Here is a 15926-nt window from a genome sequence, read left to right on the forward strand (position 1 = left end):
CTAATTCCTTTGACGTGAAATGAAAAAGTATTTTAAACCCAATTTGATTCTCTTTGTTCTGACGATACACAATTCTGTTTTTCTTCGCCCAATGACTTAACTAACGCTCAACATAAACAACAATTCTAGTGTTCACTAGTGTTCAATTATAAAAAAGTTTAATTCTCTTGAAACAATACTTCTTGCAAAACCACGTGTTATTTTTGACAATCAATATGGACCTACATCTAGTTCTCGCAATTCTTCATTTTTTGGCACTGGTTTAACCAACTGGCCCGCTTCTCTCTTTGTAATAAATTAGGAAAAAACAAATAAATAAAAATGTTTACTTCAAATTTAAAACCAATAAAAATAATTCTTCATTTTAAAGGAACTTTTTAAAGAAATCGGGAAAACTAAGTGAACACCATAAGAGAGGCCACCATAAAAGATGATGAATTTTTGAAGAAATGAGATTGATTTTATTGTTAAAAAGTTGTTCCAAAGAAAAAAAATCGGTCATTAAATGCCTAAATTTTAATATCGTATAAAATTTGTACTGAACTCGAAAAGCAGTTTTCCGCATGCCACTAAATTGCAATACCTACACTACGGATCTATCTAGAAGAAAGAGATTTCTATCATGATTCAAAAATTGAATAATTTAAAAAATATAACGTTTGCTTCATGCATTGCGGTCGCTCAAAAGAAAAGCAAAACGGTGGACAGACTTAAAAGGAGATTTAAATTAAACTTATTAAAGCTCCCCTCTATAAAAATTTTTAAATATAATTTTCTAATGGATAAGAAAGCGCATTTTAGCAGTTAGATGTCAAAAAAATAGAAGGCAGAATTATAAATAGGATTATAAAATATTTTTTAATGATAATTTTTTCGTTTTTTAACAATTCATACATATGTACAGCAACTAATTTTTATATTTATTTCTTGTTTAATTTTGTTCGTTTTCTTGAATTCTAAATATTCTAATAAATCTGTGGTAAATTTAAAAGTATATGTTTAAGTTATTATTATTATTAATTTATAATATTTTGTGTAATTAAAAGAAAAAAATTGGAGAAACCTAAAAATGGCAAAAAAAAATTTAAATAGGGAAAGCATTAAATTTAGATAAATTAGTAGGATACAGAAGACTTTCCAATTTCCAAAAAAACTTGAAACGAGTTCGAAAAAGTCGTACAAAAATAGCTGATAGTGTGATGAATATAAGTAATAAGAGATTGGCTGTACAAGATATATTGATTAGTGCTTCTCGAGGTAAAGACAGTTGGAGAATGTTTAAAAATCGGTAAGCACTATAAGACATAAGGAAGCTGGTTTATACGGTAGAAACTTAGTAAACAAACCCTTCATCTCAATAAAAAACAGAGAGACCAGACGCACCTTAAGCGTACCTGGTTTTACTAAAAATAAAAACACAGTAGTGTTTTCAAATAAATTCATTTTAAGCTATTAAGATCATTAAGCATCTACTAGGTTACGAGATTAGTGAAAGAAAGATTCAAACTGAAATATAGAGATGAAAATTTAAGGTTGCTCCATTGGAAAAAATCTTATGGATTTGTGGATTTTCTTATGGAAAAAGTCTTATGGATCGTTCTGATGATTAAGATGGGTTTTCCAGAATTATAATGACCTTAAGAACATATCAAAACTAGTTAAAATATGGTTAAGTAATAACAAAGTTGTTGTTATGCTTTTTCTAGCCTAAACCCCAGATCTTAACTTAATCGATAATTCGTAGGATAAAATTTATTGAAAGAATTTGTAAAAAAATATCTCTAATCTAAATGAGGTTTATAAAAAAATTCAGTACGTATGGAAATCAATTTATCAAGACTATATTGGAAAACTTTTAAAATCATTAAAAAAAAAGATGTGAAGTAGTCGTAGAGGACCTGATATTAAATAACATTTACATTAACATATGAAATTTACTCGACTTGTTTTTGAAAAGGAATTATTAATCTATATATTTACATATATAGATTAATAGTGTAAGTGCTACATGAATCATACAAGTTTTTTCTACGCTAGATGGATGTATATTTTTTTTAAATTACATAGAATATTATAACAGTAAGTAAATCCAAAGGTCAATAAATGTCTATCAGTATGATAATCCTTTTTTTATTGCTTACAGGTAATAAGTTTTTCTTTTTTATAGTATTTATTGTATAAATTTATAATTATATTATTTGTTTTTTATAGAAATTTTTTTTTTTAAATTTAAAGTAAAGAGACTTTTAGTTAAATATGAAGTTAAAAATGCCTTTTCTTTAAGCCAAATAGTATATTATTTAAATCTATCCTTCTATCCTAAACTGATCTATCTAACATTTCTGAAAAAGTAACAGTGCCATGTGAAAATTATAATTATAATAAAAATTTCTTATTTCCTTTTAAATTAAAAAAATATGCATAGGAATTAAGAAATTTTATTTCCACTCTTGTGGGCTACTAAATACTGGATCAGAAATACAGAGATGATTTAACACAACAGGGGGACCATCTGATATACAGACGGTTTTACAGCTTGGACATCAGAGGTGCTATTTAAGCACAATCAGGTCAAAAATTTAAACTCTATCTTGTACTGAAATGTATAAAGGTCCTAAAGGAACAAGTCAAGCATGATTATAGAGTTCAGCTTGTTTGGGTGCCTGGTTACTCACATAATGCTGGTAACAAGGAAACGGATCCATAGTATCCGTCAGTAGCCCCCGAATCGATCCCGTTCACGATCCCATGAAGATAGACTGAAGCCTCTGATATAAAATAGACTAAGAGAGCTACAGATAAGCTATATTATCAGAAAATTCCTACACCTAAAAAGTATTGCAAAATTCGAGTAGTAAGAGGTCTAACCAGATACTACGACTTAAGATTCCACCTTCACACTAGTTGGTATTTGCAGGAGGAAGAAACTCTAAACTACATTATGGATAAGCGCTCAGTACCCACGAGCGCTAATAAATATCTAGATATCATTATTTTTTTGTCAAGCTACATAAAATTTCTTAGACCAGAGTACATCATTAGATTTTTCAAGGGTCTATGTGCACAACATTCCTTAGGCTGCCCACTATCCCACAATTCAAATTGAATTCTAGTAAGGCAAGACTGCAAGTGCCTGGCAGTTTCAGAACCTTGTTCTCGGTAAAAAGCAAATCGCGATATGTGATATGATAACTGAGCTAAGAAGAGGGTAGAGAACCGGGAAAGGATTGTGAGAGAAGATACGGAATTAATTTCTGACCACGACGCATCTAAAGCAAGATAACTGCTGGAAAATAGTTAAGAGAGTATTAGAAAGAGTTGCATTTCTAAAAGAATTATCTAATCACCAAAAACAGTAAAAAATATGTAGTAGAAATGGCAATATGTATCAGTCATCTAGACGAAAAAGGATTTCCAGGTCTCTTTTCTTGGAAGCATCCTGTATAAGTATACAAATCTCTTATGTTTGATATTTTAATACATGTTACAATAAAATGTATATAAAAGCTCTCTGTCTAGCCGCCACTGAAGTATCACTAAATAGGAAATGCCTCCTTCCCATGTATTTTTGTTTTTCAATTATAGACGCCGTGCGGCACAACATCTTCCTTTGACTATATAATTTATCATAATTGGTTCTTTTTTAAAATATTTAATAAGTACATCAATAACTCCTTTCAGATAAACCTGATTTATAGAAAAAAAAACTTAAGATTTTAAGATTTATCCCATTATTTATAGTGATTGATTTGTTGTTAACCTGAAAAAGACATGCATATCGTTTAATAAATTTACATTTAATTTTTGCCACCCGTTTTTTTATTAAAGCAAAAGCCAGTAAATTAAAGAAAAACTACCTGCATTCTTTCTTGTAAGCATATATGCATACATTAAAGAAAAATGCAGATGTTAATACCTGCAAATAACTAGTAATTATTCTAGATACCACTTTTCGCGATAACTAATTAAATGGTAGTTTAACTGCCAATATATCATAGAAAGTGTCACGTTCTGCACGTATCTTTATTAACTCTTATGACGGTTTTAAAGAGTTTATTAATAATATCACAATATTTATTTCTTTCATATTACTTGACCTGATACATTTCATACTGTGCTCTAATAATCCCTTTATTTTATACTCTGCATGACTCTGTTCCCACTTGAAACACTAATGAACTATAATTTGTGGTCTTTGATTTCCCGCAGATAAAAAAAAAATATATTCGTTAGTGCAATAATTATTGTAATTAATAATAATTAGCCTAATGTGCCGTACATGTAGGTGATCTTCGTTCATAATTATACGTTAGGCCACACACACACATCTCTATATTGTATGCTCATTAGTGGTAATTCTATTAAGTGGTGAATATAAGATTTACCAATTATTTATTAGATCTACATATATGTTTCGGTAAAATATTGATCTCTTAAGTTTATAATATGAATAGATATGTGGAATTAAGATATATTAAGCCTTTATGTAATAAGTAAATTTACTCAGTAGTAGTAATTTTATAGTATTGATCATTAAAAAATTTAACTTTAGCAAAGTTCCTTGAAAGAGATGCTAGAAAAATAAGAATTTTAAATTAAAATGATTTCGTTGATTCACGAACTAGATAATAAAAATGTATTTAATGAAAATCTAGTAAATATCGATGTCTAGACATAGAGATTAAACCAATGAAGAAATGTAGGTTAAGCATATGAATTTCGGGCATATACGAATAGATAGACGGTATCTTTTTAATAAAAGAGAAGTCAATGCTCAGAAAATGTCTTGGTGAAATTTTCTTCGCAGTTCATGGTCTGCTGCCAGAACTTGGATTTACACTCACTGCTATGATGATTTGTTCTGAAAGACCTCTACGAGCTCATATTATCATGTGTTGCACATCACTAATCAAACCAGTACTTTCAAACTTTTTGAGTATTCTTTTCACAGTAGATGAATCAGAAATAATAATTCGATCGAACTTTGGACGCACTTTACGAATAGTAGCAATTAAACGTTCATCATTTTTATAATGGTTTTTGACAATCAGGATGCGTTGTTCTACCCTGCAATGCTCCAGGTCTATTAATCCCCATCTGTCAATTTTTGATCTGTTACTGCATAATTATGTGAAATTTTGACTATCTAATATGGCGCGCAATTCAAATCTAGCGTTCTTAATGAAACACCCATATTCTTTCCATACCATATTATATCGCCTAATAGGTAGTGATAACCAAACTTTCGATTAACATGTTATTCAAATTATTCAGTTACGTCTTCCGATTTAATCGCACTTACGTTAGCAAAGGGATCAAACGGTTTTTTTATTTGCTTTACACACGTACAAGTGACTATTTTAATTTATTTAGTGGTTATATCAATCAATCAATAAAATCATAACAAAGATCAATATTTTTATGCAAAATCGCCTGCTAACAAATTCCTTGAAATTTATTAAGAAACATACCACATTGTTAGTAATTTAAGATCTTCTATTAAAACAATTTATCTTACTTGTAATATAACCACTTAAAAAGCGAAGATTTCTTAACAGCTTCAGACCTATTCCTAAATCCTATTTCAAAGATCTAATAAAATCCCACGACAGCTACCAGAATCCAAATTTAAGACCATAATTTGAATAATTCCGACCTATTTAGGCAGCTCAATAATTTATGCCCGATATGGTCACGGTCACACCCATAATGTGTACATTACAAACTGAAAACCTTTTCGTTCGGCAGATCGTAAATAAGGGCTTACCGTACACCTTATATGCCTTATATTAACACCTTGTCTATTGTGTATTTTGTAACTTTTACTACCCACCATCGGCTTGGGCACAATGCAAGGTGCTAGTTTAGTATTTTAAATATGGACCTAGTTGGTTCGTTTTTAAATTTTGAATGGTATTTCGTTAGGTATAAGTATTTAGCTGATTTGGAAATCTAAAAGTAATTTTATAGATTAGAGTGTCTGTCTTAAGGTATTTAAATAGTTGGAACTTTAATCACAGTATATCGAATAATTAGATATTTATGATTGATATTCCAAGATTGTAACTTGGTTGCTGTATGAATTTTCTTAAATTGTATCAAGTAAAAAGGAGTATATAATATAATACAAAATAAAAAAACAAATTCACAAAAAGTGTGTTTTTATCGGATTATATGATCATTAGATCTAAAAATAAGAGACAAAACCTAGAAACATAAACATAAAAAACATCTGAAACTAAAGGTATTTGATTATGTTTACTTTTGTGGTTTTTTCCCTTATTTTTAGATATGATCTTTTCCTAATAGAGATAAGAGAGCAAAACACGTGTAATTTATATAAAAAATATACTTTTATAGAAATCCATAATTTTTGTGACTTTGAATTTGTATTTTTACACTAGCATGGCCTCTTTTAGCGTATAATATATTTTTCATTTTTATTAAAATTTCTTTAGTTATGACTTTTTTAAATAATTTTATTTCGATATTTTTATTTTAAAATTTTCTTTTAATATATTTTCCAAACAGCTAAGAATATATTTTTTTAATTTGTCCTAAATTCTTGATCAAAATAAACTACGAGAATAAATAATAAAAAAAATTTTAATTCTGATAAAATTAAAAATAACTCGGTTTGAGTCAATATTTTTTTAAAGATCTATTTGAATTAAAAATAAAATAATTATAAAAATGATCAAACATTAAAAACACCGTACTCAAAAACCAATAAAAATAAAATCGGCATTTCCCATGAAACATATCGTGCAAAAATCACATAATCGACGGAGGTATGGGCCGTAGCGGCATGCATACAAAATGGTATGCCGGGTGAATACCCAATAGGAATAATGCCGCTTGCCCAAACCTTATGGGATTTATTATCGTTTATAGTCAATGAAATACTATATCCTGGAATCAGCCTCGCTTTTTTACGTAGGCATCGTCAATTGATTGTTTTGTAATTTCTAATTTAAATATAAAGGCGCTTAAATCAGCTGGGTTTTTATTGACGTGTTGACCATAATGATCGTGGCCGTTGGCTATTGTCAAAGATGTTTTTGCTAGTTTTTTTTTTATTAATTATTTCCGGTTTTAAGAAATTTATGCGTTACACCTTTTATAGTGTTCATAGTACTATGGCAAGTGACAAGCATCTTAATGATATTGCTACGCATGAATTTAATAACTCAAAAGATAAAGTTTGAAATATTGTGATTTTGGCAGCAGTATTAGCAGAGCAGGGAAAAAATAGTTTGCTGAAAAGGTTTTTGTCTCTAAAATCACTTCATCATTGATGATGATCGTGATTTCCTTACATACATTCAACTATCTATTAACGAGCGGGCTATATGACCAAAAAATGACGAATCTATTGCAGGCGGATCTAATTTTTATTTTAAATTCATTTAAAATACGGTGAGCTGTACAAGGTATTCTCAGCATTCGCGACAACAGCACATTTTAAAGGCGTCAATTTTCTGACTTTCAGAAGTACGAGATTTGAGCTTTCAGCACCATATCAAAAAAATATAGGACGAGAAACTTAATACTAATTTTTATATTTTGGAAAATCGAACGATTACTTCTACCTGGTAGTTTTTAATGCTGTTGAGCATAAGTAGTTGAAACTCTCTACTAGGTCATATTGGTTTAGGTCGGTTAATTTAAATTGTCAAATCCATAGACTATAAATATTTTAGTCTCATTTTTAATTAATTTTTAATTCCATTTTATTGCTTTCATGTTCCACTCATTTGAAAAGTTTTACCATTTCTTCATCTATCTGCCATAATCTTAAATTGGTTATTTTTTATCCAGCTATTGTTTTGCCTCCAGACTATCCATCTAAGGACTTTCTCATCACAAATTCACCATATTATGCTAAAAAAGTCGGGTAATAATACACAACCTTACCTGACTCCTTGTTTCAAACCTCATAGACGTTCGTTATAAGAGAAATTAGATCGATAGGAACTCCCACATTTATCAGGATGGTCCAAAGTTTAACCTAGTTGACACAATCAAACGCCTTTTGACAATCGAAGAAATATATTATAAAGAGTACTTGATATGCTCTAGATGTTTCAAAAAGCTATTTCAGATTTAGTATTTATTTCCTAGTTCCTTTACTGTTACAAAGCCGGCTTGCTGACAGTCTAAAAGGCCTTTAGTCTAGTTTTTAAGATTTTCAAGAGGAAAGTGTTTGGTAGTCCTCGCACCTTGTAGTAGCTATTTTTTATGTAATGAAACGTATATTAAAGTACACCAAACAGAACGATATTTCACTATTCCATATAGCCGTTCAAATATATTAACAAATTTGTAAGATCCTTTCTTCCAACGTTAGAAAAGGCTTCTCTTTTGATTTGTTTTTTTTAGCAATCTAATCGGTTCCTTTACTTTGGAAAGTAGTATCGCTTATTCTCTAGGATAAATACTTGGGCATAAAATTTCTGGTAAAATCTGTTCATTCCTGTAGAGATCTATTCAGTAGATCTTCTACGTTTCTAAGATCTCATTGATATTAGTTTTATATTTCCCTCTTTGCCCAAAATAGACCAGTTGCGCGGCTTAAAGTCGTTTGTTAACAGTTCTATTTTATTAAATAAGTCCTCAGGCTCATTTCTGTTTTTAGGTGATGTATTTTCCCTCGTCTTTGTGGCATTGTCTTTGTTCTTCCTTTCAGACACTTCTATAGGCTTCTATTTGCTTCTGCTTCTTGCCTAATATCTTTTCTACGTTGAACTAACTTCCACGTGTGATTAGTAACCCATGGTTTACATATGGTTTTGACTACGTTTTAGAGTCTCTGGACGAAGTTTTGAACTCTATGAGTAGCACAAAGAAATGTCTTATAGGAGGGGATTTTAATGTTAATTTTCTTTCTGACAGTGTTAGTCTGCGCAAACTGAGATATATTTTAATAGCTTATAATTCGCGGGAAATTGTAAGGGGTTTTTGATCCAACTCGCTGAAAAAACTGCTCTGATAATATTTTTCTTGACTCTAACATTATCAGTTGGACTTGACATGGTGTCCATGAAATGGGTTTTTCTGATCTCAGGGACCAGCTCCTAGAGATTTTGATTGCTACACATCAAAGTTTAAACAGGAAAAAGTAGAGTATAGACTAATATCGCAGAAAGGTTTGTTCGACTTTAGGTATCTAAAATATAATGGGATTGCGCAAAAGAAAATGTTTAGAGTAATAATAAAAAAATTTGAATACTTCTGATCTTCGAACCGTATATTTTTGAAAATCTTAAATTTCTTAGAGCGAATTTGAACTCCTTTAGAACCCAAGAGGAAAGTTCAGAACCATGGTACTAGGTACAGAGAATATATTTCCCCAACCTATTGGAGACTAAAGAGGTATCAAACAGGACCGGGATATTATGCAGTAAAATGCTATAATGCCTTCTCAGATAAAATAAAAATAATAACAAATGCTACATTTTTAAAAGAGGTTAAGCAAATTTTAACCGAGAAGGCATTTTATTGAATCCATGAATTTCATAGGATCATAATGTAGTTTATTTTGTGATATCTATTTTTTTCTTGTGGATAAGATAAAAAAGTATACATACCTCCTTTTCCTTTTATCAGTTATAATAATATTTAAAAAATATGTGTATTATAAAGGTCAGGCTAAATTTGGTATTTTTTATAGACATAAATGTGCCATTCTTGAATACTAGGGCAATTTCTTGGTATTTTATGTTTTATTATTTAATGATTAACATCTATTATGTTTTGTATTAACCATAGTTCATTGTAACATGTTTTATATATATTTGAACTTTTATTTCTAAGGTATAGTAAGATATAGATAAGCTGATTTTTTCTATTTCCTTTTAAAAGCCGTAAAAGTGGTAGCAAAACTTTAACTCGAACAAATGTAATTAATTGCTTAGTAAGCATTAGATATATAACAGATAAATAGATAATAAATATAATTATATAGATATATGTTAGTTTTAATAATTATAATCACATACGCGAAAAAAGTTAGACGTCCTAAATCAAAGAATCATAGTTTTTCAATCAAAATTTTTTTATTTGTATATAATATTAGCCAAAATTAAAAAATTCTTTTGCAAAATTAACAAAAAAATATTAAGAGGTCTCTAATACAAAAAGTATTTTATGGAAATAAGATTAGTTTAAAAAGATCAGATGAAAATTTAAGAAAATCATGATTTGCTAGATCTAATGTTCTTTTTTTCTAAATTAAATTAAAATTAGTCATTAATTATTTATTGTTTAAAGAATTAAAAAAACTAATTAAGATTTAATAGAAATAAAAAAAATTAAATATATTTAAAACAATTTTCACGTGTTTATGAAAACTGCCGAATATGGCTCATACAGGAATTTTGTAATAACGAAATTTAGTGTATGGACTGTCGCAGAATAGTACAGGCGCATAGGTCCCGATTTAATATAAAAAATAATAATTATAAATTATTATAAAAGATTAATTTAGGTAATAAATATAAATTATAAATTTAGGTAATGAACTAAGAGATTATATTTTGAACTTTCTCTTTCTTTATTTAATTAAGAGAGCATTAAATAAGAGTTGAAAAATATGATAAAATCGGATATTTAATTGAGGATTAAAACCATTACATATTAATAAAAAATTGATGACAATGTGAATTTTCAGATATCTGAAATTTAAATAAAAATTTATATTTTTTACTATAAGTGAACTTTGATATATTATAAAAGACACACATTTTTCAAAGTTAAAGTTAATCGAGTATCAAAATGGCTAAATAGATTGATTAAAAAAAAAGTAAGTTTGCTGCTAAATGGAAATTAACTAAATATTAAAAAAAATAAATATCGTTAGAAAGAAAATGAATTATGATTTATTAATAAATATTTCATTTATTTTATTTAATAAAAAATAAAAAAGAAAGAAATAAGTTTTGGTTTTTATGATGTCTAGCCCTACTATCATTATTTGGATTCTCTTTTAAATTTTCAAATAATACACTTTATTACATTGTCAGAACTTGCACAAAGGTATACCTTTATATATTAAAATATTTACTTTAAATACTGCATAATTAAAATATTAATTAATATCTAAACAAAAATAACGTCAACCTTAATCTATAGCTTCATGTTTATGTTTTATATTGTATCTTAATCTTGTATAGTAAAACTTAAAAGATTGTGAAGAAACTGTGGAATTTTATCTTTAACTTTAATTAATTAAAACTCATCCGGCATTTAGAATCTCTCTTAATGCAGATCGTGCATTATGCAGCTGCTTTTAAAATTCTCATTGCAATACAGCCAGTTTAATTTTGACAAAGGTATAAAAAAATTATATTTCTTTATGTACTTTAAGCACATTTTGATCTTTTCTCTGCATCTCATACTAATCAAACATAAATGTATGATTCTTAAACACGACGCTATACCGTAAGACCTTTAAAAGCATAATGTTATGACATCTCTAACAGATAAATCTTAGCCAAGATTTATTCAAGAATATAACCAAACATAGTAAACCTGGTGCAGGTCATTCATAGAGCAATCGATGCAATTTAAATGGCATATTTTAAGGCCACAATGGAAACTAATGCCCGTTGTGTAATAATTTATTTATTTCTAATACGGTTCCCATGCGGGGCGCCCCATAAACGGCTCAGAATAGCACCTTTTGTGGTAAAGAAAGCTTTATAGATTTACTGCAACTGGAAAATGAATTAGGCAAATTATTTGCGACAACCACCGCGCTGCGGCAGCTCTACGCTTTTCTAGATTATAAGAATTCATGATTAGGGAAATAGAAGGCGAATGGGAGCTGTTGTTTCCGTTTGTTATTTTTTACCTGCGTTACACAAATATATAGAAACTTTTACCTTTCTTGGTGATTTTAACGAACTGTTTAAATGTGTTCGTAGTTTGACAATTTCAATAATTATTTATTGGAATTATACTTAACAATATTCGTCTTAATTTGCTGAGAAATTTTTATTTTAAATTTTAATATTTTTTAAGTAAAATTATTAGATTCTTAGATAAAGATTTTTAGTCAAGAGTTGAATATATAGCCTTGCACCTTATTGTAGAAATGTTTTTTTTGTTGCTGGGTAACTATTTTGTAAATTTTTGTTAAGTTTACTAATAATTTAGTTAGCCTTTTTTCTTTTCTAAACTGGTAATTGTTGCTATTCTTTATTATTATTTATTAGCTAATAATTTGCATTTAATTAATTATGAATCTTTTGTTTCAGTTAGTATGCTATTCAGGAACAAAATTACTTATAACTAATAAGTTAAATATAAGTTTATTTTGTTTTGTACATGTAATAAAGTAACATACTAATGATTTGTTATATGATTACTTTAATACCCTCGTTTTTTTTTAAGTTTACATTCAATACGAATGTATTGTATACGTATACTATTATATACGTATGTTATTTTATATAATAAGTAATACAAACACAAATTGTAAAAAAGAAACAGACTAATATTCAAAATATTAAGTATTTAAAAAGTCATCTATTTGAAATAATTAAAAACTATTTAATAACTAACTATTCTAAGAATAAGCCATATCCAATATATTCAAAGATTTCATAATATTTTTAAAATCTTAGTAATAGGGATACAAATAAATAAAAATTGATGCATGCAATTTTAAATTAATTTAATCTTAGTCAAAATAATATTAAAATACTTGTTTAGTAGTTATTCCCAATATCTACACTTGCGTTATTCAGGATAACATTTAAAAATGAAAAAATTAATAAATATTTATATTTTGCAAATGGACCAAAAATATTCCTTAACTCCAAAATTTTTGCAGGAATATAGGCTCGACATATAAAATACTATAGGAGTATTCCCGGATTAAGGTGATATGATACCGGGATACAGTTCATAATATATTCAGTTACGACACGATTTTTAGAGAATATTTGATAGAAAATATTTCTTACTAATTCTATGGATATATCTGGAATTTATTGTATTTACTTAGATATAACGGATATATCTAAGTAATATTATATACGGCCACGAAATTAATTTTAAATATTTTTTTTAGATTTTCCAAATTATTACAGATCTTTACAATAAAATGATATCCCTGGAGCTAGTTATTTTTAATTCTGACCTTAACAGAATATGCAGAACACTCCAGAAATATTCTAAAACATTCTATAATTTTTTTTATTATTTAGAAAATATATTTGGAAGTTTGGTTAGGGAATATTAGAGAAAAATCTATAGAAATTAAAAAAATCTAAATATATGTTTTTTCCTAATATTGATGATAATTATTAATAATTTTTTTTTTCGGCATTAGAAATTGACAATATACATTTTTGGCGTTCTAACATTTATTTTACATTAAAAAAATACAAATTTTAAATTTTAATTACAAAAATAATGCATTGAAAATATTCATTTTTTTATTATTCCTAATCTATGTAAATTATTAAATTATTATACGTTCATATAAACTAATTTTTAAAAATTAATAATTAAGATTCTAAAAGTATGATGAATATTCCTAGCATACTTGGTTTCAATTGCCAACAAAAAAAAATCAAGTAAAGAAATAATTCTTTACATTTTTAACTGATCTAGTGTAGGTCTTTGATAACTAAAGGTAATTATAGCATAACTAAACCAAAGATAAACCTAAAGATAATCAACAATCTCTTACTTGATTCACGATAAACTACGTGAAAGGCTTTCCCTTAAAACTACAAATAAATTATATCTATACAATCTATAATTTTATTACTTTCAAACAAACCTATCAATAAAATATTTTATATTGCTTATATCCGTATTATTTACTCTCTATCTGCGGCAAACGTTCACCTTTTACTCTTTCAACAAACTCAATCTAATCAGGTCGTAATCTGATGATTTTCAGTCTATTAATTAGATAAAAATCTTTTTCCTGTTGCCATTTTGGGAGAACTTTAAACAATGATAAAGTGCACGGTGTTAATTTTTGATTATCTACTTCATCTGATGTGCGTACGATTCATTAAATACGGAAGTAGGTTTGTAGAAAGTTTTATTTTCGGTTCTCCTATTTTAACTTTGATTAAATCGATATCCTCCAATTAGAAGTAGTTAATTAGCAATAATTAATACCATAGGGTCTCCAAGCCTGTTACTCAATTTTTTTCTTCCTGTCTTTGTCACTCTTTTAAATCTTATAGGCCTTATTGGTACTCTTATAATAGTTGGTCCATTCATATCTTAAAATAATTGCGCTAAATTTTAACTAAAAATAATATATTTACCGTTCTAAGTTAAATGCTCCTATTTGAATAATTTAACCTTCTTATTCCATAAAAATTAAACTTTTTTCTATTTATTGTGCAAGACCTGTATTTATATTCTCTGTTCACCGTTCTATGTTCCATTGTTTACTAATTTTGCACCTAGTTTCCTTTTGAACCAGGTTCACTTGATAGTAAGTAACTCACGCTGGTCACGCTATTTTAACATATATTTGACTCCCTCTCTTTAAATAATTGTTAGTTAGTTCAGTTTTAACTAAAAACTTACTATCGTAGGAATTCTCGATGGTTCATCGATGTATATTTACAAAAAGATTTAATTAAAAAGTGTCACAGTTGTTTAAGTTTCTAGATATCAAAGTCATCGTTGCTTCTGATTCTTAACGGCTTTGGCATTTATATGATTCAATAGACCATAAAATTGTGACTTTACTCTCCGTCAGTTACAGCTTTAATAAATTGGCTACTAAATTACCTGTTGTAAGAACCTGTACGAAGAAATCGAGAACCGTATAGAACCTATACATCGCATAAAGTACATATTGCAATCTGTATAAAATATAAAAGGTAGATAGGTGATTTATGATAGTTAAAAGTGATTTGAGTTACGTAATTTAGGTATATGAACTAATATGAGAAAGGGTCATGTTAATGGAAATAATGATTGATAGATTTTGTTGATTCCAAAACAAGAATTGAAATTAACGGCTTAGTAATATCTTGAAGAGTCAATAAAAATGAATCAAAATTAAAGTAACTGATGACAACAAGTGTGAGAGCAAAAAAACATGATGAGAACTCTATAAAATGATCAAAATGTATAGAAATTAGTTAAAATGAGGAAGAGAAGTATATTTTTACATTTGAAAATTGGTTAGGAGAGTTCCAGTTATAAATTTGGAAGACAAGAGATAAATTTGAAAAAAACGTCAAGGGCAATAATAGGGTAAGCTGAAGATTAATTTTATATTAAGTCTTGTACAAAGTTTAATATATAAGTCGCATTTAGTTAGTAAAGCAAGGAGCAGAAGAAAATTACGCAACTAAAAAAAAAATCTATGAAACACAATTGAAGAAATGAAAAATTCCAGAGGCAGGAAAATGTCCTTTCCAGATTCATTATCCATAATAAGCAGTAAGCTAGATTTTATAAAGAAATTGCTGCATTAAAGTTATTTGCGTAGTACTATATAAAAATAATTGTGAAGATAAAGAAAAGACAAAGATACAAATGTAAAAAATTAAATACTTAATAATGTATATTGAGTACGAGTATAATTTGCAAAACTACCTTAAAAAATTATTATTTGAAGCGATATAAAATACTGAAAAGACTTTAATTGTGCTTGATATAAATGTAATGACTTGTTATTTAAAACATGATAATCCATCTCAGACCAAATTATCAAAGAGGATCATAATGAATAATGCTTATTATACATATATAAAGTAAGCAAAATGTATGAGGCAGTAATGCAAAATTCGAAAGTGATAGAGACAAAAAAGTTTTAAAACATTATTTACAATTTTAAATGTGAAGAAGAATCGTAAAAAAATCATCTTTGTAGTATGTTGTAAGCCTAATTAAATAAGAAACATACAATTTTAATTTTATGCATAGATGTGGAA

General features: G+C 27.8%; 1 protein-coding gene across 1 annotated transcript in view; it reads left to right on the plus strand.

Annotated features, from left to right (window-relative positions):
* Positions 1–15926, plus strand: part of LOC126737445 (calpain-9-like) — a 131404-nt gene that overhangs the window by 24802 nt on the left and 90676 nt on the right. The gene's annotated exons all lie outside the window — the stretch shown is intronic.

The sequence above is a fragment of the Anthonomus grandis genome, chromosome 6, assembly GCF_022605725.1.
Source record: "Anthonomus grandis grandis chromosome 6, icAntGran1.3, whole genome shotgun sequence".
Lineage (NCBI taxonomy): Eukaryota > Metazoa > Arthropoda > Insecta > Coleoptera > Curculionidae > Anthonomus > Anthonomus grandis.